This window comes from Bombina bombina, chromosome 3, assembly GCF_027579735.1.
Source record: "Bombina bombina isolate aBomBom1 chromosome 3, aBomBom1.pri, whole genome shotgun sequence".
In the NCBI taxonomy this organism is placed as follows: domain Eukaryota; kingdom Metazoa; phylum Chordata; class Amphibia; order Anura; family Bombinatoridae; genus Bombina; species Bombina bombina.
In genome coordinates, this window is record NC_069501.1 from 926,424,664 (window position 1) to 926,451,748 (window position 27,085).

Here is a 27,085-nt window from a genome sequence, read left to right on the forward strand (position 1 = left end):
TTTGCGTACTTTCAGAGCAGGCACTATATCTCTAAATTAAAAGCAGAGGGGCGTCTCCCCAGGGAACCCACTAATATTGACACTTTATGTGCACTGGCGAAACAGGGTTCCTGTAAAATCGCGCACACTTACAACACCATACTTAGACACTTTGAGGCCACTGCAGTGCGCAGACTCATATCGAAATGGGTTGGCTTTGAGGGCTTATTTGTAGATGAGGGGCTTATCTGTGACAGTTTGGAAAAGATACAAACAATCACTATCTCGGCAAAACTGAGAGAGACACACCTAAAATTTATTCAGCAAGCTTACATTACCCCGCACCTGCGCTCTAGATGGATTCCTGAGGCTAGGGATATTTGCCCTAAATGTAGCTATAGCTCCCCTGACTGGTTGCATCTAATATGGAATTGTCCCAAGCTTAGGGACTTTTGGCTCAAGGTGTCGTACTGGCTTACGAAAGTAACAAAATCTCAGATTGTACTCTCGGCCCAACACATAATCTTCCTAATCTCTGCCGCTGTCTCCCATCCTTTTGATAACTTTGTGTCTCTGGTTGTGGTTCTGGCAAAGCAAATTATATTGGCGGGTTGGGCAGGGGAAAAACCTCCCTCTCTTCAAAAACTGATTAGAAGTATACACACGCAAATGCTAATTGAACAGGCAGACGTGAAGGGCGATCCGGAGAAGCGGATAAAACATTTCATATCTAAATGGGACACTTATCTTCTATACCTACCGGAGTCAGTTAGAGAAAGAGTCATATACCCATTTAAAAATAGCCTTTTCATCTTAAATGAGAATCTCCAAGGCAGATGGTCTTTCCCAGCTGCCCAAAAATAATCAGTAAGCCTAGCCTAAGTGCACATAATCTTGTCTGCTCTGGGGGCCTTTGTTGCGGTACCACTTCTTGCTGTCATCTTCTTTTTCTTTCTCCTTCTCTGTTTCTCCCTCGTGTCCATGGGGGGCGACCTTGGCCGGGGGGCCCTGGGTAAGTAAGTTATTTTTGTTTGTTATTTTTGTTTGTTAAGATTTGTGTTATGATGTTATAATGTTGTTTTGTCATTTAAAAAAAAAAAAATGAATGAACCCAGACCTCTGCATGGTGAAGTTCTGCAGATCATTGAGGATGTGTCTAGGCAAAGATTGTTACTTGTACCCTTTCAATGGTCTTTTTCTTGAATACTATCATTAAGCTGCACTAAGTTAATTCTTATGCCATGTATGTACTGGATTCTAATCATAAATAAAGTTATTAAAAAAAAACAAAAAAAAAAAAACAGAGTAGGTTGAAAAATTACCTCTATGCATTGATGTTTGAAATATACATATAGAGACACAATCTCCTATTTTCTTGATCCGTAGGATGACATATTTTTTAAAAACAATCTACAAAAGCCTATATTCTAAGAGATGGAATAGTTAGTAGTTATATCTCTAGAATGAAACTGTAATATGTACATATATACAAATAAGTGTAGTGTTTAAGATGATTGTTTATTTAATATAAGTAGCAGTGAGAATAATCTTTAGGAATATAATTGTATAGACATAGCATGGAATGAAACATTCATTTCTATTCCCAGTAATTTATAAGATCAAACTCAGAGTTCAGTCCTTTTGGGATTCTGGTTTAATAACTCTTTGCCACTTGTTTGACCTTTAATTCATAATTTGTATCATTATGGCTTTGTTAAAGAATATTCAGGTCAAACAAATACGTTGTAGATAATAGTATTTAAACTTGGTATTTATTTCATTTATTTGTTAATACCAGAAAAATATATGTACAAGAAATGGTTTCATGACCTCTTGTTGCTCTGTTATCTTTAGTTCACAACCAGTATGTATGGGGTTAAAATAAACTCAGGGCGTGTTGTTTTTCAATATGTTTTTAGCCAATGAGGTTTTATTTTTATACTAGCGCTCTCACTTGTTTTCTTTGGTGGACTTTACCCTTTAGAGAGTAATCCCACATCTGTGGAATACAGCAGATGCACTTGCTTGCGCCAGAGGGAAACATATTGTATTTATTGTTACCAATCTTTGTTTCCCTCTGGCCTAAACTAAATGTTAGACTTGGCAATTTTTTAGAAGTAAAATATAGGTGTTTAATTCACCTGTGCTTTTATTTGTATTGTAACACATGTCGATTGACTATTGCAAGCTTGAATGCCCATTATCCCAGATAGGGTCAATCAGATTCATTAATAATGATCATATTATATATAGGTGTCCCTATGGCACTTACCAATAGGGGTTTTGTACAGGTGTCCTTTGGGCACTGTGAAATAGGGACACAAAGGGTCCATTAATATATGGGGCTCGATTCAATTTAATGAGATTGGGGTTCACTTACATTGATACCTTAGGAGATATATGAGGGTTATAATACTGAGACTCTGACACTAACTCATGTATAGAATAATATTATATAGATATCTAAGAAATTATGCAGAATAGCATCACTCAGTAACAATGTTTACTACATTCTTGAAATCTTCTTATGCCCTCATTTTTCATCATAGAGATACTTAATAATTATGTAGAATAGTATCACTTAGTAGTAACATTGCACTACATTGTAAATTAGACTTGTGCACTTATATTTTATTAAATGTGGACACATTTAGAGTACATTTAGTTTAGCATTTATATTCTATTAAATGTTGGCATTTATAGATTACATTTAGTTTTGATTACATATTGACATAGTGGGTAATGCAAGTACACACACTAACATATATCATTGTGTAAGTACTCACTTCACATTACACACACTTAGCAAAATACATCACACTTATCTAACACAACAATTTATTAACATATTATTAGTTTATTTAGAGGGCAATTATCTGTAGACAAAATAAATAGACAGAAGCACCACATGGCCCAATATTGTTTGATACAATGATGAAATGATATGTGATAGATACACTCACATTTAGCATGACACCCCTAGCGGTGCAGAAGGGGCAAGCTGGGATCAAAATCAGTCACCTAACAGACTGACCTCCAGTAGATGTTCAGTAGTATTTAGTAGAGCACCTCCCTTGGTGCACTAGAGGTGAACTGGGATCAAACAGTCACCCAGTAGACTGATATCGGGCAAACAGGAACTCCCAGCAATCCAAAGTGGGGTGGTGGTTAGGATAAAAGGATGTACGGCAGCAAGTGGTAAGTATAAAAAACTTACTTTGTTAAAATAGATATAAAATACTAGCAACGCGTTTCTTAGCCAACCAGTGGCTGTTTCATCAGGCTTAATACAATAGGTCATGAACACTTGCTATATATGCCATACAAATTCACCTATAATGAGTAACACCTGAAGTGGGTGTTACCTAATTAGACAAGTCATAATGAGTGACGTAAACAGATCATGTGTAGCCACAAAGTTTAACAAAGTAATACTAACATGACTAAACAAAATAATGTAAAATATTCACAATCATGAAACATCATTATGTACATTACAATGTAACATGACAAAGGTGAGTAATTGTATAACTATCCTGCAGTTTATATAGCCACATCTTGACCTTCCTTAGAGCTGAGCAATTGATTTTAATATATATATATATATATATATATATATATATATATATATATATATATATATTATATATTGGATCATTAAATAAGTCCCCCAGGTTAATAAGTTAGTGGCTCTTATTTATTTGTCAAAGATTATAATATAATAATATATCCACTGTTGCTTGGTCTATTTAGCGGGCCACCCCACCGAACACAACTATAAGGTGTGTGTAGAGTGATTTTCTTACTTGTATGTCCTTCGCATATATTTACCGCTGAGAGTGGTTCTTAATGAATAAGTGTTCCATGTGTCGCAGTTTCTAGTTTGACAGAGGCACCAAGTAAAAACTCGATCATGTCTTTGATGTTAGTATAAAGTCGACGAGATGACATTTAAACATATGTTCTTGTCATATGGTGATAGGTCATGTCCAATTACGTGTCATGTATTCATTGGTCCGACATGTCATTCCTACACTGTCGCCTGTTCGGGGGGCTATTGGATGGGTCATGGCCTGTAAGGAGGTCCGTCTTGGGATGGGCGGGGCCATGGATAAACCAAAGTCATGAGTAAAATGCTGTGACTATGCAAGCCTATAGAATGTAATATAATCAGTCCTAACTGGCTGTCATTACCATATATATAAAATGTAATAAATACTCCACTATCACATAGGAATAAGTGCCACTGTTTAAAATTGTAGTATGAAGAGAGTATAGAGAGTCACTATACACTATATAATAAGGCATGTGAACGTATCTATAAGAGGTGTGACACTAAATATATAAGGAATATATACAGAATATATACAGTGTTAAACTAAACATATTCACAACATAGAAAGACCATATATAGTAAGAACGGTATAAACTTTACCAATTTGTCTGGCCAAAGATAGTAAGTTGGCTGAACCCAAAGGGAACAATCTAGTGTATTACTCACTTTCTTATATCTATAGCTAGTGGTATGAGTGTGATATTGAGGAGTATAGCCCTCTCCACAACATCCGGAGATAGATGTGTGGATGGGCTTGTGGTAGTGACATCACTAATACAAAGTTAAATCATGTATCTATTAACGTGTGATACAGATTACATGGGGATGTTTAAAACCATATATTAATCAATGATATATTGTGATTCATATATGACATGAGTGAGATAGTAGTAGTCTTCTGATACTTCATGATAACAGAGATCAGCAAATATAAAGTAAAGAACATGTACTAGATCGTTAAGGGCAAAGTATAGTGTTGTATAAAAAAATTGTGAGTGTTGTATGAGAAATGATCGAAGTGTGAAGAGAATAAATGAGTGATGTGTAGTGAGGGGTGATGAACTCCATAGACTGAATATTGATATGGTGACAAATCACTAGAAAAACTATGACAGGTGATTGGGTGTGTATTATTGTATTGAAGATGTGGGGTGTGTAGAAGGTGATATACACTACTGTATATAATGAATATAAAGGTGTATAGAATATGGTGTAGTGGGGGTGTGTGCGAGGTGTGAGCTAAACAATAAGTATATAAGAGATATATATATAGAGAGAGATATGGTGTGCAAAACTACTAGTGGCTATAAATCAAAAGCTGCTAAATCCACACATTCGTTGAGACCATCTGGAATCAAAGTGTGTAATTTATGGATCCAATAGGTCTCCCTATGACGAAGGCATAACATTGGATTGTGGCTATTTCTAGATACCTGTTTAATAAGGATGATAGACAATGTTTTAGAGCTTCCTTTATGGGGAAAAACTCACTGTCTTGAAACACTATGTTTCAGAAATTTTCTTTTTACATTTTGTGTATGTTCACTCCATCGTCTTTTGATTTTGCGACACATGCGTCCTACATATTGGACCCCACTTGAACATTGTATTAGATAAATCACATAGGTAGATTCACAGGTGAGACGTTTTTCAATAGTACATTTTTCTCCTGTGTTGTTTGATTGAAAGGTCTTAGCGCCACTCTTTACTGACTTACACATACTGCATCTTGACTTGTGACATCTTAACACTCCATATTGGGGTATAAAAGTACCCAAAAACGTTTTATTATTTTTGGTAGTATTGGTGGCCGTAGTAGAATTATTGATTGATATTTTGTCTATAACAATTTTTCTTGGTGCTAATTTGTTTTTAAGCGTAGGTGTTCCTCTATATACTCTTCTAGGTTTGGGGGATATATGGTTTTTCAAGAAGGGGTCATCACAGATCACAGATGATAGATCAATGTTTTGAGATAATTCTTTTTATCTCACAATGTTGGCTACTGAAAAAAGTGATAAATAAGGAAGTGTTTATGTCATCACTTGATTTCAGTTTGTTGTTTTTAATCCTATTCTTTGTGAAATAAGTAGTCTTGTCATCATTCAAGGCTCTAAGATAGCCCTTTTGTATGAGCTCCAAAGGATATCCTTTTTCAAGGAATCTATCCTTCAATATGATAGACTGTGACTCATAGCTCTCTTTGGTGCTACAGTTTCTCCTTAAGCGCCTAAACTGCCCATAAGGAACATTTTTCTTCCAGCTAAAGTAATGTTTGCTGTTGAAATCTAAAAAGCTGTTGCAGTCTTCTTTTTTGAAATAGGACTCAGACATAATCTTGCCTGAGGAAGAGAAGAACAGTGTTAGATCAAGATAGTCTATCTTCGTGGGTTGGATATTAAAAGTACATTCTAAACCAAAGTCATTAACATTGAGAGAGTCTGTAAACAGAAATGCCTCTTCATAAGATCCCTTAAACAAAAAAATCAGATTGTCAATGTAGCGACCATAGAACACCAGACTTGCCCCCATGGGGGACCCATAAATGCAGGACTCCTCAAATTTACCCATAAAAAGGTTTGCAAAACTGGGGGCAAATCTGGTGCCCATGGCCGTACCTTTGATCTGAAGATAATAAAGACCCTGAAATTGAAAGTAGTTGTGATGGAGAATAAAATGTATTAATTCACTGATATAGTGTTGTTTATTAATCGGCATATAAATATCTGTTTGTAAATAAGATTGGATCACTGATAAGCCTTTGTCCTGAGGGATATTGGAGTATAGAGAACTCATATCACTGGTGATCTACCATAACTTTTGGTTGGTCTTTATAATTTCTAAATGAGTTAATTTATTCAGTAGATCTGATGAGTCTCTAATAAATGAGGGTAAGGCTATAACCTGCTTTTGCAAGAATGAATCAATGTAGGATTGTCAGTAAGGCTCCTGATGCCAGCTATTATAGGGCGTCCGGGGGGATTTTCTGCATTTTTGTGTACTTTTGGTAAGTAATAGTAAAAGGCTGTATTGTGGTCTTTTGGATATAGGTAATCTCTCTCTTTTTGGGTGAGGATACCTTCATCAAGGCCCTCTTGTAAGAGAGAATATAGTTTCTTTGAGAAAGCCATGGTTGGTTCACTGGCTAATCCCCTATAATAGCTGGCATCTTTAAGGATATGATCAGCTTCTAATATATAGTCCCTAGTATTTTGAAGAACTATTCCATCCCCTTTGTCCGCCTGGCGGATCACCAAATTCTTGTTATTTTTTAAAGTGTTTACCACATGTCGTTCCCCTGGACTAAGATTGTGTCTATATTTAGATTTATTAGGAAGTTTTTCTAAATCCTTCAGAACCATTGATTGGAATATATTGATATGTTAATTTTCATTTTAGGAGGATTGAAGTTGGATTTCGGTTTAAAGTCAGTAGGCAAATATTTTTTTGTGAGTTGTTCAAGTAGGGTGTCAGGTTCATATATTATGCAACCGTCTTTTAACCGCTCATCCATATTGTCTAATACAATAGGAGTGTTGTTGGTACTTTTGAGATGTTTCTCTGCAAAATAGTTCTGTAAAGATAATTTTCTGATTTTATCAGTGTTAAGCACATGTTCAGAAAGACAAACCAAGGGTTATGGTGGATCACCAGTGATGTGAGTTCTCTATACTCTAACATCCCTCAGGACAAAGGCTTATCAGTGATCCAATCTTATTTACAAACAGATATTTATATGCCTATTAATCAACAACACTATATCAGTGAATCAATCAATTTTATACTCCAACAAAACTACTTTCAATATCAGGGTCTTTATTATCTTCAGATCAAAGGTACGGCTATGGGCCCCAGATTTGCCCCCCATTTTGCAAACCTTTATATGGGTAAATTTAAGAAGTCCTGCGTTTATGGGTCCCCCATGGGGGCGAGTCTGGTGTTCTATGGTCGCTACATTGACAATCTGATTTTTTTGTTTAAGGGTTCTTATGAAGAGGCATTTCTGTTTACACACTCTCTAAATGTTAATGACTTTGGTTTATAATTTACTAGTAATATCCAACCCACGAAGATAGACTATCTTGATCTAACACTGTTCTTCTCTTTCTCAGGCAAGATTATGTCTGAGACCTATTTCAAAAAAAGTAGACTGCAACAGCTTTTTAGATTTCAACAGCAATCATTACTTTAGATGGAAGAAAAATATTCCTTATGGGCAGTTTAGGTGCATAAGGAGAAACTGTAGCACCAAAGAGAGCTATGAGTCACAGTCTATCATATTGAAGGATAGATTCCTTGAAAAAGGATATCCTTTGGAGCTCATACAAAAGGGCTATCTTAGAGCCTTGAATGATGACAGGACTACTTATTTCAGAAAGAATAGGATTTAAAACAACAAACACAAATCAAGTGATGACATAAACACTCCCTTGTTTATCACTGGTTTCAGTAGCCAACATCGTGAGATAAAAATAATTATCTCAAAACATTGGTCTATCATCTGTGATGACCCTTTCTTGAAAAACCATATATCCCCCAAACCTAGAATAGAATAGTGTTAGTATTACTTTGTTAAAGGGCCATAATACCCAAATGTTTAAACACTTGAAAGTGATGCAGCATAGCTGTAAAAAGCTGACTAGAAAATATCACCTGGACATCTCTATGTAAAAAAGAAAGATATTTTACCTCAAAAGTTCCTCAGTAGCCACATCCCATTGTAAAGGATTTCAAAGCAGCATATTAGTATGTCTGTCCTGGGACAGCTGAAAGGATGAGCCTCGTGCACTCTCATATTGTTTCCCTATTTAGATTAGGGAAGTTTACAATGAAATCTCATCAGTTTCAAGTGATTTAGCATATGAGTATTATGTCCCTTTAAACTATGTTGCTACACATGATCTGCTTAGGTCACTCTTTATGAGTTGTCTAATTAGGTAACACCCACTTCAGGTGTTACTCTATGGCATACATAGCAAGTGTTTATTACCTATTGTATTAAGCCTGATGAAACAGCCACTGATTGGCTGAGAAACACGTTGCTAGTATTTTATATCTATTTTAATAAAGTAAGTATTTTATACTTACCACTTGCTGCTGTACATCCTTTTATCCTAATCACCACCCCACATTGCTGGGAGTTCCTGTTTGCCGGATATCAGTCTACTGGGTGACAGTTTGATCCCAGTTCGCATCTAGTACACCAAGGGAGGTGTTCTACTAAATACTACTGAACATCTACCGGACGTCAGTCTGCTGGGTGACTGATTTTGATCCCAGCTTGCCTCTTCTGCACCACTAGGGGTGCCATACTAAATGTGAGTGTATCTATCACATATCATTTCATCATTGTATCAAACAATATTGGGCCATGTGGCGCTTCTGTCTTTTTATTTTTCTACAGATCATTTATCCTGGATCGTGGCCTTGATCCATATACAGACAGCAGCCTTGACCTGTACCAACTAACACTTATTGGTTACATTACCATTTTCTATGGGACATTATCACTGTTATATCTATTGAGATATTTTAAAAATTCCTTTTGCATAGCTGAATTTGGCCTCTTTAAAGGTCTCTAGATAAAGACACATCACTCCTGGTATATGTTTTGATATTCATGGTATCCAGCTTTTTAATAGTATCTAGTTAAAGATACATTACTGTTATATATTCTGACACACTTTGCATCCAGCTATATAGCACATATATCTGCTTGTGGTATACCAAGGGCGCTCCTTATATACATATTTCATTGTAGAGGGTAATTATAGTAAACTTATATTTTTTACACGATATTGTAAAAGAGAATAATATATAAACAGTAACAATTTCACTAACTTATACACATAGGGGCGCAAATTTGGGTGATCAGATGGGAGTATAATAGACTGTAGTTGTGCCTACTAATTGATTGCTGCTATATCTGTAGTAGACTGTGATCATACTCATTCAGCTGAATTGTCTAATATTTCATTGGCCATTCGGTATTTAGTCAAGTGACACTATGACGTGTTGAGAAATAGGATTGGCCCCATCCCAATCACATGAAACATTGACATATGCGGAAGTAGGAGGTTCATCAAACGTAACTGCCAAAAATTTAACAGATTAGGAAACTATCGGTTTTTAATGACCGCTAAGAAACACACCTAGGCACAATCCAAAACACTTGGGAGATTTATATTTTCAAAGGTAATGCGATCTAAGAAAGAGTGTAGGCTTGTTTATTTAGGATGTGACAATCAAATCAAGCACAATAATAATCAACACTTTCAATACAAACAATGATTATGATAGCAGCACAGAACATCTGAGATTTACACCAAGACAAGAGAGGAGTTTCCCCTTAGGGATATATGTGTGGGAGGATCACTAGAACAATTTGACTTTAAACTCGGGCAGCTGGGTTATATCGACATGGGATGTATCAATAATATGTAAATGTTTTTACAAATTGTGTGTATATATAAACACACAGTAATAGATAATGAGCTGTGTAAATAATAGGGAAATATTTTTTTAAATTGTGTGTATATATGCTTTGACGCTTCAGGAAGATAACAATTAATCATGACTGTTTGATTATCAACATATGTTTATTAAGTACGCTCAAAAGGGGCAGTATGTTTGCCCATTGGTTAAGAAATTATTTAAATAACACTGAATGGTGTAAGGTGCTAGATACCTGATGAAACTGCAGTTATAGTCAAGAAACTCATTGCAGATAGGGGGCAACACTTGGACCCCCCTATTTCACTCACTTTTGTTTTTAAATGTATTTTTTTAATAAACCATTTTATACTCAAGCATAGTGTTAGCACCTTATTATCTTCCTTTAGAGGATAGCAGCCAACATTACCCTGTGACCTGTGGAAGTGCCCATACACCTTGAACAGTGCATAGCACTGACCCTATTTTGGAACTATTACCTTAATATATATGGACATACTGTATATCCTTTATCTGTAATAAGTACTGGCCCTATTGTAAGTAGGTTTGTATGATATATTAACCTATAACCCATGTTTTATTCTGTGAGCCCCTCTTTCTTTTGCTTTTATTCATAAAATAGAGCTTTCACTTGTTAGGTCCCCTTGTGTTTTCTTGACTTTGAATGTCCTGATTCTGGCATAATTTCTGTAATCTCCTTTTTTATGTTACTTGTAATAAGGTCATTGTGACTGGTTGTTGTAGGCACCTAATACTGTATTGAATGTGTTATTTATTGTGTCTTCCTAAAACCTCACTAAAAAGAAAAAAAAAGAAAAAAGTCACTTTGAATCATAAAATCTTGTATTTTAAAAAGTGGACCTCAAAAAATACACATGGTATAGCATAATACTGTAATAGATACTGTCAAGTGCTATCTTTGTACCAATCTTGCACAGGACAAGGCTACACTAGCTCTAAGACATGCATTTTATAAAAGGTTTTAAAGAATATCCACTTTATTCACATAACAATGATAATCATAAAACATCATGAAAGTCACTACTGATTTTTTAAAACTATAACAAGTTACCATAGCTACAACAGTTTAGCCCATGTGAGCTTAGGACTATCTGTTCACACTAATATAAAGGCTCCAGTGTTTTAATTTGAACAGTTTTAGACAATGTTTTCCTCTCCTGAATTCTTATTTAACCAAATTATTTTGCAAACATTCTAATACTGCTTTAATTGATGGGACAATGTGGCTGACTTTTAAAAAAGTAAAAATTATAATATATCCCTAAATATATCAGTTAGAGAATTATATATAACTAGTCCTAAAGCCCTAGATTTATATATAACTAGTCCTAAAGCTCTCTCTCTCTCTCTCTCTCTCTCTCTCTCTCTCTCTCTCTCTCTCTCTCTCTCTCTCGTCCTCGCGCGCCTCTGTGTTTCAGCTGAGCTGCCGGGTCCTCGCGCGCCTCTGTGTTTCAGCTGAGCTGCCGGGTCCTCGCGCGCCTCTGTGTTTCAGCTGAGCTGCCGGGTCCTCGCGCGCCTCTGTGTTTCAGCTGAGCTGCCGGGTCCTCGCGCTGCTGCCGGGTGGGTGCTCGTGCGATCAGCAAGAGTTTGTCTGAACTGCGCATGACGGCTTCAGACAAACTATTGTCTTTTATTATATAGGATTTGAATTTTTGTGAACAATTGCATTAACATTTATGATTTGATTAGGTTCTAAAATGGGACTAAATAATATTTGTAAAAATGTTTAAAAGATAGTAATTCAGTTGTTATCGTAATTTGTGAATTATATGTGTTTTGGATTCACTCAGGTGTTTTGTGGACTCATGATCTGTGTGGTCTCTTTCCATTTGATGATTGTTTGAAAGATCTTCAAAAGATTATTTGTGCAAAAAAATGTGAGGTAATGAATTTGTGAGCATTAATAATTACTTAATTTAAATAAAATTATGACATATTTTAATTTTTTCACATGAAAGGTAATTTCAAGGTCTTCTGTGTTATCCTCTAAAAGAAGACTACTTAATGTAAATTATGTTAATTAACTTTTTAGAAGATCTCACTCATTGAATTTTACCTCTATAGGTCCATTACAATATGCTTCTTCACTAATTTATTTTGAAAGCCTTTTTTTTTTTTTTTTAAACCTTTAACAATTGTAAAATTTGGTGAACTTTCCTGAATTGAGTGTCCATTCTTAAAGTATTAAGGAGGACTTGAATAAAATATCTGGTCTCTACTTTTATCAATAAAACTAAAACAATCATTTCAAATACAGATTATATAAAAACATTTTTCTTTCATGTAATTGGCAAGAGTCCATGAGCTAGTGACGTATGGGATATACAATCCTACCAGGAGGGGCAAAGTTTCCCAAACCTCAAAATGCCTATAAATACACCCCTCACCACACCCACAATTCAGTTTTACAAACTTTGCCTCCTATGGAGGTGGTGAAGTAAGTTTGTGCTAAGATTTCTACGTTGACATGTGCTTCTCAGCATTTTGAAGCCAGATTCCTCTCAGAATACAGCGAATGTCAGAGGGACTTAAAGAGTATTACCTATTGAATGCAATGATTTTCCTAACAAGGGTCTTTTTCATGGGTTCTCTGTTATCGGTCGTAGAGATTCATCTCCTACCTCCCTTTTCAGATCGACAATATACTCTCATATACCATTACCTCTACTGATAACTGTTTCAGTACTGTTTTGGCTATCTGCTATATGTGGATGGGTGTCTTTGGGTAAGTATGCTTTTATTTCTTAAGACACCTCAGCTATGGTTAGGCACTTTATGCATTTATATAAAGTTCTAAATATATGTATTGTACTTATATTTGCCATGAGTCAGGTTCATGTATTTCCTTTTACAGATTGTCAGTTTCATATTTGGGAAAGTTAATAATGAGAAATATTTTTTCTTACCTGAGGTTTAGTCTTTTTTTCAATTGACTACTTGTTCAAATTGCGGGCTGTCTTAGGCTTGCGGGTGCGCTTAATGCTACACTTTATTGCGTCATTCTTGGAGCGAATTTTTTTTTGCCGTGAAAGGCACGTCCGTTGACGCAAGTTCGTCATTTCCGGCGTCATTCTTGACGCAGGGGTTCACACAGGGTTGAGTCGCTAGTGACGCGAGTGTGTCATTTCTGGACATGGTTGGCGCCAAAAAAGTTTTCTGTTACGTTGTTCCGCCATACTTGGCGCCCAATTTTTTTCATTATTTATTGCCCAATTGCTTTTGCCTCTTGCCTTTTGCTTTGTCAGAGGGCTATGCTATTTGCTTTTTTTCCCATTCCTGAAACTGTCAAATAAGGAAATTGATAATTTTACTTTATATGTTGTTTTTTCTTTTACATTTTGCAAGATGTCTCATTCTGATCCTGCCTCAGAAGTATCTGCTGGAACTTTGCTGCCTGACGTTGGTTCTACCAAAGCTAAATGCATTTGTTGTAAAATTGTGGAGATTATATCTCCAAATGTCATTTGTAATAGTTTTCATTATAAACTTTTACATGCAGATAGAGTTTTCATCTGTAATAGTACATTGCCGGTTGCAGTTCCCTCAACTTCTAATGTACATGATATACCTATGAATTTTAAAGAATTTGTTACTGATTTTATTCAGAAGGCTTTGTCTGCATTTCCACCTTCTAATAAGCATAAAAGGTCTTTTAAAACTTCTGATAAAGTTGATGAAATTTCAAATGACCGACAGCATAAGGAATTATCCACCTCTGATGAGGATCTATCTGATTCAGAAGATCCTTCCTCAGACACTGACACTGACAAATCTACTTATTTATTTAAAATAGAGTATATGCGTTCTTTGTTAAAAGAAGTGTTAATTACTTTGGATATTGAGGAAGCTAGTCCTCTTGATATTAAAACCAGTACATGTTTAAATGCTGTTTTTAAACCTAATGTAGTTACTCCAGAGGTTTTTCCTATTCCTGATGCTATTTCTGACATGATTTCTAAGGAATGGAATAAGCCAGGTACTCCTTTTAACCCTTCTACAAGGTTTAAAAAATTCTATCCTTTACCAGCAATTGCAATAGAGTTTTGGGAATAGATCCCCAAAGTTGATGGGGCTATTTCTACTCTTGCTAAATGAACCACTATTCCTATAGAAGATAGTACTTCCTTTAAAGATCCTTTAGATAGGAAGATTGAATCTTATCTAAGGAAAGCCTATTTATATTTAGGTAATCTTCTTAGGCCTGCAATTACTTTGGCTTATGTTGCAGCTGCTTCAACTTTTTGGTTGGAGAATTTAGCGCAACAAGAATTGGATTATGACATATCTAGCATTGTTCGCTTACTGCAACATGCTAATCATTTTATTTGTGATGCCATTTTTTATATTATCAAAACTGATGTTAGATCCATGTCTTTGTGGCTTAAATCTTGGAATGCTTATATGACATCTAAGTCTAGATTACTATCTCTTTCTTTCCAAGGTAATAATTTATTTGGTTCTCAGTTGGATTCTATTATTTCAACTGTTACTGGGGGGAAAGGAGTTTTTTTTTGCCTCAGGATAAAAAACCTAAGGGTTAATCTAAGGCTTCTAATCATTTTCGTTCCTTTCGTCAAAATAAGGAACAAAAACCTAATCCTTCCCCCAAGGAATCTGTTTCCAATTGGAAGCCTTCCTCAAATTGGAAAAAATCCAAGCCTTTTAAGAAACCAAAGTCAGCCCCTAAGTTCGCATGAAGGTGCGGCCCTCATTCCAGCTCAGCTGGTAGGGGGCAGATTAAGGTTTTTCAAGGATGTTTGGATAAATTCTGTCCAAAATCAATGGATTCAGAGCATTGTCTCTCAGGGGTACCGAATTGGATTCAGAGTAAGACCTCCTGCATCCGAGTAAATCCAGTAAAAGCTCAGGCTTTCCTGAATTGTGTTTCAGATCTGGAGGTTTCAGGGGTAATCATGCCAGTTCCTTTTCAGGAACAAGGCCTGGGGTTTTATTCAAATCTATTCATTGTCCCAAAGAAAGAAAATTCATTCAGACCAGTTCTGGATCTGAAAATTTTAAATCGTTATGTCAGAGTACCAACTTTTTATGGTGACTATAAGGACTATTCTGCCTTTTGTTCAGCAAAGACGTTATATGTCTATAATAGACTTGCAGGATGCTTACATTCATATTCCGATTCATCCAGAACATTATCAGTTCCTGAGATTCTCTTTTCTAGACAAGCATTACCAATGTGTTGCTCTTCCATTTGGCCTAGCAACAGCTCCAATAATCTTTTCAAAGGTTCTGGGTGCCCTACTCTCTGTAATCAGAGAACAGGGTATTGCAGTGTTTCCTTATTTGGATGATATCTTGGTACTAGCTCAGTCTTTACGTTCTGCAGAATCTCACACAAATCAACTTGTGTTGTTTCTTCGAAAACATGGTTGGAGGATCAATTTAACAAAAAGTTTCTTAATTCCTCAGACAAGGGTCACCTTTTTAGGTTTCCAGATAGATTCAGTGTCCATGACTCTGTCTCTAACAGACGAGAGATGTTTGAAATTGGATGCAGCATGTCGGCGCCTTCAGTCTCAGTCATTCCCTTCAATGGCTATGTCCTCATGACTGCAGCATCGGACACAATTCCTTTTGCTCGTTTTCACATGAGACCTCTCCAGCTTTGCATGCTGAATCAATGGTGCTGGGATTATACAAAGATATCAAAATTAATATCCTTAAATTCCAATATTCGACACTCTCTGATGTGGTGGTTAAATCACCAGCGTTTAGTTCAAGGGGCCTCTTTTGTTCAGCCAACCTGGACTGTGATCACAATAGATGTGAGTCTTTCAGGTTGGGGAGCTGTCTAGGGATCTCTGACAGCACAAGGAGTTTGGAAATCTCAAGAGGCGAGATTACCAATCAATATTTTAGAACTCTGTGCAATACTCAGAGCTCTTCAGTTTTGGCCTCTGTTGAAGAGAGAACCATTCATTTGCTTTCAGACAGACAATATCACAATGGTGGCATATGTCAATCATCAGGGTGGCACACACAGTCCCCTAGCTATGAAAGAAGTATCTTGGATACTTGTTTCGGCAGAATCCAGCCCTTGTCTAATTTCTGCGGTTCATATCCCAGGTGTAGACAATTGGGAGGCAGATTATCTCAGCCATCAGACTTTACATCCAGGGGAGTGGTCTCTCCATCCAGATGTGTTTTTTCAGATTGTTCAGATGTGTGGTCTTCCAGAAATAGATCTGATAGCCTCTCATCTAAACAAGAAACTTGTCCAGGGATTCTCAGGCAGAAGCAGTGGATGCGCTGACACTTCCTTGGTGTTATCAACCTGCTTATATCTTTCCGCCTCTAATTCTCTTCAGTGGTCTCCAAGATCATACTGGAACAATTGTTTGTGTTGCTGGTGGCTCCAGCATGACCCCACAGGTTTTGGTATACAGATCTTGTTCGGATGTCAAGTTGCCAACCTTGGTCACTTCCGTTAAGGCCGGACCTACTGTGTCAAGGTCTGTTTTTCCATCAGGATCTCAAATCATTAAATTTGAAGGTATGGACATTGAACGCTTAGTATTAAGTCATAGAGGTTTCTCTGACTCAGTAATTAATACTATGTTACAAGCTTGTAAATCTGTCTCTAGGTAGATTTATTATGGAGTTTGGAAGATTTACATTTCATGGTGTTCTTCTCATAAATTCTCTTGGCATTCTTTTAGAATTCCTAAAATTTTACAGTTTCTCCAGGATGGTTTGGATAGGGGTTTGTCTGCAAGTTCCTTGAAGGGACAAATCTCTGCTCTTTCGGTTTTATTTCACAAAAAGATTGCTAAACTTCCTGATATTCACTGTTTTGTACAGGCTTTAGTTCATATTAAGCCCGTCATTAAATCAATTTCTCCTTCTTGGAGTCTTAATTTGGTTTTGAAGGCGTTACAGGCTCCTCCTTTTGAGCCTATGCCTTCATTGGACATTAACATTAACACCTCGTCTGCTAGAAGAGTGTCTGAGCTATCTGCTCTTTATTTTGAATCTCCTTTTCTGATTTTTCATCAGGATAAGGCGGTTTTGCAGACTTCATTTGAATTTTTACCTAAGGTTGTGAATTCTAACAACATTAGTAGAGAAATTGTTGTTCCTTCTTGTGTCCTAATCCTAAGAATCCTTTGGAAAGATCCTTACATTCTTTGGATGTGGTAAGAGCTTTGAAATATTATGTTGAAGCTACTAAAGATTTCAGAAAGACTTCTAGTCTATTTGTTATATTTTCTGGTCCTAGGAAAGATCAGAAAGCCTCTGCTATTTCCTTGGCCTCTTGGTTAAAGCTTTTGATTCTTTAAGCTTATTTGGAGTCGGGTCAAGCCCCGCCTCAGAGAATTACAGCTCATTCTACTAGATCAGTCTCCACTTCAAGGGCTTTTAAGAAGGAAGCTTCAGTTGATCAGATTTGCAAAGCAGCGACCTTGTCCTCTTTGCATACATTTACTAAATCCTACTGTTTTGATGTATTTGCTTCTTCTGAAGCAGTCTTTGGTAGAAAAGTTCTTCAGGCAGCTGTTTCAGTCTGATTCTTCTGCTGATGTTTTAGGTTTTTCTTTTCTTCATGAGAATAACTTATATTTTGGGTTGTGGATTATTTTTTCAGCATTTGGCTGTTGTTTATTTTTATCCCTCATTCTCTAGTGACTCTTGCGTGGAGTTCCACATCTTGGGTATTTGATATCCCATATGTCACTAGCTCATGGACTCTTGCCAATTACATGAAAGAAAACATAATTCATGTAAGAACTTACCTGATAAATTCATTTCTTTCATATTGGCAAGAGTCCATGAGACCCACCCTTTTTATGGTGGTTATGATTTTTTTGTATAAAGCACAATTATTCCAAATTTCTTTGTTGATGCTTTTTACTCCTTTATTTATCACCCCACTACTTGGCTATTCATTAAACTGAATTGTGGGTGTGGTGAGGGGTGCATTTATAGGCATTTTGAGGTTTGGGAAACTTTGCCCCTCCTGGTAGGATTGTATATCCCATACGTCACTAGCTCATGGACTCTTGCCAATATGAAAGAAGTTAATTTATCAGGTAAGTTCTTACATAAATTATGTTTTTAGGAAACTCTTAATCAGATAAAAAATTTCAAAATTAAAATGTATTTTTCTTAATGAATTAGAAAAAAACTGAAACAGTCTATTGAACTTTCCAAAATATTTATTTGATAAAATTTGCTTCATTCTCATGGTATCATTAGTTTAATAGTATAGCTGTGTAGTCTCATATGAGCTCAAGAGTGTACACCGGTCCTAAGCTCTCTATGGCAGCAGTGTTTTTGCAACATAATTTGTAGCAGAGTTATATATTTTTCATAGGAGCTCAGAAGCATGCACAAGTCTTTAATTCTCTATCAGCAAGATTACAAGTTTTGCGGTGTGGCTATACCACTGAAAAATTGGCCATTGCACACAGTATATGCAGGACTCCCATATTACAAGTTGTGGCGGTACTGCTATACCGCAAGCATTTTAGCTTTTATGCAACTCTCCATTCCGCACTCAAAAAATGCCTTTTGAGTGCATGATCATTGTGTCGTATTACAAGTTGTTCTGTCAGGCTATTACGCTAGCGTTATAGCTTATACCGCTACGATCCATTCCGCTATCTGAGACCAGTAGTTATGGATTTTGTGAAACAAAAACATATGGTTTGATGGGGGTAAATTACATTGGCCGGCTTCAGAAATGTCCCAAATAGGACATGGGTGCATGATGACAGATGTGAAAATTCCAAGTGACTAAAAATAAGGCCTTTTAGCCCCCAGAGAACCCAACAAACCTATTCATTAGTGGTATCACTGTACTCAGGAGATGTTGTTAAACACATATTGAGGTTTTTTTTGTCAGTAACACATAATAGGAACTGAGAATCCATGTCTAAATTACAATGTGTGTGAAAAATAACTACAAAAATTACTACCCAAAAGTTTGACAAAGACTGGTGATTGAATTAGTCCATTGAAAGTGTTAAAATACCAGCATTTCAAACACCCCAGGGTATCCTTAGTTTAATAGCTTTACTATTAAAGTTTGGACACCAAGAGAATAAAGCAAATTTGATTTGAATATTGGAAAGTTATTTAACCCCTTAGTGACCACAGCACTGTTCAATTTTCTTACCCTTTGGGACCAGGGCTAATTTTGTCCTGAGTTTAGAAATACCCAATGTTTACATGTTCTTTGTTTTTTGGAAGTTGTAGGGCAATTAGTACAAGTAGCACTTAGCTATTTCCAGACCATTTTTTTCAAAATTAGCAATAGTTACATTGTAACACTGATATCTGTAAGGAATCCCTGAAACCCCTTCTTATATATATATATATATATATATATATATATATATATATATATATATATATATATATATATATATATATATATATATATATATATATATATATATATATATATATATATACAGGGAGTGCAGAATTATTAGGCAAGTTGTATTTTTGAGGATTAATTTTATTATTGAACAACAACCATGTTCTCAATGAACCCAAAAATCTCATTAATATCAAAGCTGAATAGTTTTGGAAGTAGTTTTTAGTTTGTTTTTAGTTATAGCTATTTTAGGGGGATATCTGTGTGTGCAGGTGACTATTACTGTGCATAATTATTAGGCAACTTAACAAAAAACAAATATATACCCATTTCAATTATTTATTTTTACCAGTGAAACCAATATAACATCTCAAAATTCACAAATATACATTTCTGACATTCAAAAACAAAACAAAAACAAATCAGTGACCAATATAGCCACCTTTCTTTGCAAGGACACTCAAAAGCCTGCCATCCATGGATTCTGTCAGTGTTTTGATCTGTTCACCATCAACATTGCGTGCAGCAGCAACCACAGCCTCCCAGACACTGTTCAGAGAGGTGTACTGTTTTCCCTCCTTGTAAATCTCACATTTGATGATGGACCACAGGTTCTCAATGGGGTTCAGATCAGGTGAACAAGGAGGCCATGTCATTAGATTTTCTTCTTTTATACCCTTTCTTGCCAGCCACGCTGTGGAGTACTTGGACGCGTGTGATGGAGCATTGTCCTGCATGAAAATCATGTTTTTTCTTGAAGGATGCAGACTTCTTCCTGTACCACTGCTTGAAGAAGGTGTCTTCCAGAAACTGGCAGTAGGACTGGGAGTTGAGCTTGACTCCATCCTCAACCCGAAAAGGCCCCACAAGCTCATCTTTGATGATACCAGCCCAAACCAGTACTCCACCTCCACCTTGCTGGCGTCTGAGTCGGACTGGAGCTCTCTGCCCTTTACCAATCCAGCCACGGCCCATCCATCTGGCCCATCAAGACTCACTCTCATTTCATCAGTCCATAAAACCTTAGAAAAATCAGTCTTGAGATATTTCTTGGCCCTTTCTTGACGGTCTTGTTCAGTGGTGGTCGTCTTTCAGCCTTTCTTACCTTGGCCATGTCTCTGAGTATTGCACACCTTGTGCTTTTGGGCACTCCAGTGATGTTGCAGCTCTGAAATATGGCCAAACTGGTGGCAAGTGGCATCTTGGCAGCTGCACGCTTGACTTTTCTCAGTTCATGGGCAGTTATTTTGCGCCTTGGTTTTTCCACACGCTTCTTGCGACCCTGTTGACTATTTTGAATGAAACGCTTGATTGTTTGATGATCACGCTTCAGAAGCTTTGCAATTTTAAGAGTGCTGCATCCCTCTGCAAGATATCTCACTATTTTTTACTTTTCTGAGCCTGTCAAGTCCTTCTTTTGACCCATTTTGCCAAAGGAAAGGAAGTTGCCTAATAATTATGCACACCTGATATAGGGTGTTGATGTCATTAGACCACACCCCTTCTCATTACAGAGATGCACATCACCTAATATGCTTAATTGGTAGTAGGCTTTCGAGCCTATACAGCTTGGAGTAAGACAACATGCATAAAGAGGATGATGTGGTCAAAATACTCATTTGCCTAATAATTCTGCACTCCCTGTATATATATATTTTAAAAAGACAACCTAAGGTATTAAACTTGGGTTATTTTGGCTCTTTTCATGCAACCAATCAATTCCAAAGTTTAAAAAAATATATATTGTTATTTAAGAATACATTTACTGAGAACATTAAGGGTTACTGCCAAATAACACCCCAATATTTGTTCAACAACATCTCCTTAGTACAGTGATACCACCCATGTGTAGGTGTGTTGGGTTCTCAGGGGGCTAAAAGGCCTTATTTTTAGGGGGCGCATTCCAGTTTTCCAACTTGGAATTATCACATCTGTCATCATGCACCAATGTCCTATTTGGGACATTTCTGAAGCCAGCCAATGCAATTTACCCCCATCAAACCATATATTTCTGAAATGAAGACAACCTTGGGTATTTGAAATGCTGGTATTTTAACACTTTCCATGCACTAATTTAACAATCAGTTTTTGTCAAACTTTTGGGTAGTCATTTTTGTTGTGTTATTTTTCACACACATTGTACTTTAGGCTTGGGTTCTTAATTCCTGTTATGTTTTACTGACAACAAATGCCTCTATATGTGTTCAACAACATCTCCTGAGTGCAGTGATACCACCCATGAATAGGTTTGTTTGGTTCTCAGGGGGCTAAAAGGCCTTATTTTTAAGGGGGCGCATTCCAGTTTTCCAACTTGGAATTTTCACATCTGTCATCATGCACACATGTCCTAATTGGGACATTTCTGAAGCCAGCCAATGTAATTTACCCAATCAAACCATATATTTTTGAAACATAGACACCCTAGGGCATTTGAAATGCTGGTATTTTAACACTTTACATGCACTAATTTAACCACCAGTCTTTGTCAAACTTTTGGGTAGTCATTTTTGTTGTTATTTTTCACACACATTGTAATTTAGACATGGATTCATAGTACCTGTTATGTGTTACTGACAAAAAACACCTCAATATGTGTTCAACAACATCTTCTGAGTACAGTGATACCACCAATGAATAGGTTTGTCAGGTTCTCTGGGGTCTAAAAGGCCTTATTTTTAGGGGACACATTCCAGTTTTCAAATTTGGAATTTTCGCATCTGTCATCATGCACCCATGTCCTATTTGGGACATTTCTGAAGTTGGTCAATGTAATTTACCCCCATCAAACATTATGTTTTTTAAATGTAGACACCCTAGGGTATTTGAAATGCTGGTATTTTAACACTTTCCATGCACTAATTCAACCATCAGTATTTGTCAAACTTTTGTGTAGTAATTTATTTGTACTTTAGGCATAGATTCTCAGCTCCTCTTATGTGTTACTGACACAAAACACCCCAATATGTGTTCAACAACATTTCTTGAGTACAGGGATACCCGTTATGCATAAGTTTGTTGGTTTGTCTGGGGGGGTGCAAGGCCCAACTTCTGACATGTGTTTGTGATTTTTTTTCACATTTAACATATCTTCTTTGCCTATCTTCTTTTGGGGGTCTTTTTACATACCCCAATTTATTTGCTTGCCATGAATGTGCATATATTTGAAAAGTTGACACCCCAATGTATTGTATATGGAGTGCTCTGATGCAACTGTTTTAGTAAAAAAAAAAATGGAGAAAGTGTATGGTGGTAATTTTTTAATTTTAATTTTTTACACACACATTGCTTTTTTACTATGATTTAGGAGAGCCTGTTGTAAGTTATTGCAAGAAAACACTCCAGGTTGTTTTCTGCAAGATCGCCTGATTACACCCATGCCCCTCATGCATAGGTTTGCCAGGATTTTGAGGTGATGAGGCATTACCCACTCTTCAGTAGCAATGGCAGCTGGAGCAACACGTCTCTTTCTGGCAGGGGGCTACCTGGGGGGGTTAGCACCCACAAATACATAACTTGAGACTGTATCTAATGATGCATCTGAGCATATGGTAGGGTCAAAATTGGGGTCTGAGTCAGACATAGAGGCATCTGACTCTGAAGCATGGAAGGCATATGTCTCCTTAGCACTATATGTTCTCTGTGATATGATTTATTTTTATCAGTCACAGAGAAAAAAAAATACTAAAAAAAATCAACACAAAATTTAAATTTAAATTAACTAAATGGCTCTGAAAAGAGCCTTTGGATCTAAAAAAAAATATATATTAAAAAAAAATGAACCCCTAAAAAAATGTACAGAGAGCAAATAATTGCTTTTGTGCAAGAGTCAGAGATTTATAGTGATAACTGGCAAGCTAGGGGTTAATGGCTCTGAAAAGAACCTATGAAATAAATCTCTCTCTCCTAAACACAGATCTCTCTTTCTCTCCCACAAAAATGCAAGTGAGGAGAGGGAGGGAGATCCACACTGGTTAGAGTCAATATTTACAAATATTGACAAGATCAGAAAAATTGAATATTTTATTATCATTTTTTTTTAATTGTGGCAAGCTCAGATTTGATAACCCTAGCCTGCCCCTATGATGAGGCAGGCTAGGGACACCCCCAGAAGCCCCATAGTACACTGGACATTGACCCACTGAGGCACTTATCACACTTACAGAGCATCAGAAGCCTGCCTGATGCTGGACTCCATGTGCAGTGAAAACTAGAAGCGATCGCTCTGGGGGAGCGATCAAAATGGAGCCCAGCAGTCAGGAGCAATATTGCTGTATGTCTCAACACTGCAATACTGTTTGAGTGGTTGGAAGTGATTTTGATCGCTTCCAAAGCTCAGATTACCCGAGGACATTAACTGACGCCCTTTAGAGGACGTGTCTGGTACGTCCATGGTCGCCAAGGGGTTAAAATTTCATGTTCTATCTAAACCATTAAAGTGTATTTATTTATTTATTTTATTTATTTATTTTCATAAGAGCTTTATTGAAAAGAATTGAGGTTTCACAGAGTTGAAATATCGTATCAAAATAATACACAATTTTTGTTAGAACATGAGTTATTACAAAAATAATCTGTCTATGCGGATTGCCAAGTGTAAACATAAAGCCAGAACAAACAGATAACAATTCATTCCAGTATGGGTAGGTGTGTAAGTCATGTCTATGAAACCTTGATTTGTGCCCTTCTATCTAGGACCACTTTTGGGTCATAAAACTTAACAGAAAGTGTTAAACGTAGGGGAATATTTACTTATAAATATTGAAGTCATTAGGTCTGAATCCTTTTCAGGATTTTACTAATCAAATAAAGTCAAGTTAATATGTGAATTTGCACCTAAACATAGTGCACTTTGAAAAATAGGTCAAACTTTGCGTGGCCCTTTCTCTAAGCACACTCTGCCCTGTTTTCAATAAATCCATCTGACTAGGTACGAGAGTCTTCACGTTTAAGTAAGAGTGAGGGGGAGGGGGGAGAGGAGGGGGGAGGAGCACAGTGCCAGTAATCTGAGGGAGGCAAAGGAGCAGGAGAATAAAGTACTTTAGTGTACCATATATGTAATGAACTGTCAAGAGTGTTGAGGTCATGGTTCATTTTTCCAAATGTTAAGTATCCGTTCACGTATCTCCACAGTGCCCTGTCTGAGGTAGTGGTATCACTCTAATTGCAGGAGAGTATCTACCTGTCTTTCCCATTCTCGGAAAGTGGGAACCTTGTCAGTCTTCCAATGTCTAGGAATCAAAATTATTGTGCTACTTATCAATGTCAGTAAGAGCTTATGCTTTGCCGGCTCTTTTATGCACGGAAGGCCTGAGAAAAGTAGTATTTTAGGGTCTCTAGGAACTATAACTTCCAAAATTTTACATATATGCGTTATGAGATCTGTCCAGTACTGATGTAGGCATGGACAATCCCACAGATATGCAGTATGGTGCATTAATCTATACAGCCCCTCCAACACCTTCCCGATGAGGAAGGATATATGGTTTTAAGTCTGCTCGGGGTAAGATACCATCTAGTCAAATATTTGAAGTTAGTCTCCTGAACCTGCGCCAAAATGGAAGCAGATTTGGTGTTAATGAATATGCCTTTCCAGACACTCAGTATTCGATCTAGCTCTAAGTCTCTCCCCCATGCCCTTGTGTATGTCGGGAGATGATCTGTCTCGTGTGTTAGTAGTTTCTTGTATAAGATAGATATCAGGTGTGGTTGTGGGTGCTCTGCTATGCAAAGATTTTCAAATTCAGTCAATTGCCTCATGAGTGAGTCCTTGTGTTTGTGGGTGTTTATATAATGACTTATCTGAGTGTAAGCCAGCCAATTTAAGGGTAGTTCCAAGCCTGAGACCTCCTCCCAATTTTGCCGTATATCGCGTTCTATTTTGTTGACTGGCCTGTACATGTATGTCTCCTCGCTATGTTCAGAGGGAGGTCCGGATTTTCCAAGTACGGAGTAATTGGAGAGGCTAGTGTAGTAATATGTGTGGAGGTGTGTATGACCTTGTCCCATACAGAAAAGAATTCCCTAAGAAGAGGGTATCTTTCTATTATGTTGGGCCTATGTTTTCCTGGCAACCACGCTATATGTCCTGGGTTGTTTGTGTGCAAGATGAACCCGTCTATTGGAGCACATAGTTTTTTGTCAGCAGTGATGCACCAGTCTATGAGTCTCTGTAGCATAATGGCCTGTTGGTATGCCTGTATGTTAGGTACGCCTAGTCCCCCCTCCTCCTTTGGCAAGTATAACGTCTGTTTATTAATTATTGGTTTTATGCCATTCCAGATATATGTCTCTAGTGTGTTTTGAAGTTTTGTGATAAAGTCTGGCGGCAATGGTATCAGGAGTGTTTGTAGAATGTAAAGAATTCTAGGTAGAACATTCATCTTTACCACGTTTATTCTACCCAGCCACAATAAATTTGTATTCTTCCAATTAGAAAGGTCACAAATAAGTGTCCTCTTCAGTTGTTCGTAATTGGCCTCAAACACTATGTCTGGATCTGCTGAAATAAAAACCCCTAGGTATTTCATTCTATTCGGCTGCTGTCTTAACGGACATGTTAATATTAGCTGTGACAGTTTTTCCTCCGATAATGATATATTTAGGACTTCTGATTTGTTAATATTTAATAGGAAGTTGGAGTGTTTTCCTTATTCCTGGATTAGGCTGAGAGCCTGTGGGAGGGATGTTTCGGATTTCGTAAGGGTGAGCAGAATATCATCCGTGTACATTGCCAATTTATGTTCTGTGTTACCCACCTGTATTCCTGCAACCCGAGGGTTCGCTCTTTTCTTGAGGGCCAATATTTCGATAGATAATGCAAATAAAATTGGTGACAGGGGACATCCCTGCCTGGTGCCATTTGTTATTATAAAACTCTCATACAGGAGGCCGTTGACCTTCACTTTAGCTGTCGGCTTAGTATAGAGAGAGAAGAATATCTCTATGAACGTCTTACCAAAACCCAGTTTTTAAAAAGGACCAATTCACCCTGAGCCTTTTCTGCATCTGTAGATGTAAGGGTCAATGGTATCCCATTGTTTGTAGCATACAAAATAATTTGCAGAACCTTAAGGGTGTTGTCTCTAGACTTACGGCCCGGGACAAAGCCCACCTGATCCGGGTTTACTAATGTCAGGAGGATTTTATTTTTACGTGTTGCCAATATTTTTACATAAAGTTTTACGTCAGAGTTGAGCAAGGAAATCAGGAAAAAAATTCTCTGGTGTATTTGGTGTTTTACCTGGCTTTGGGAGGAACGTGATGTGCGCTTCCAATAGATTTTGTAAAAACCCTTTATCCTCCAAAAGTGTGTGATATGTGTCTGCTAAGTGTGGGATCAGTAAATCAGATAATTTTTTATAATAGGCAATACTCAAACCGTCCGGACTAGGGCTTTTTCCCTTTGGTGTATCTTTTATTGCTATGGAAATTTCATCATGTGATATGGGTGCCGCCAA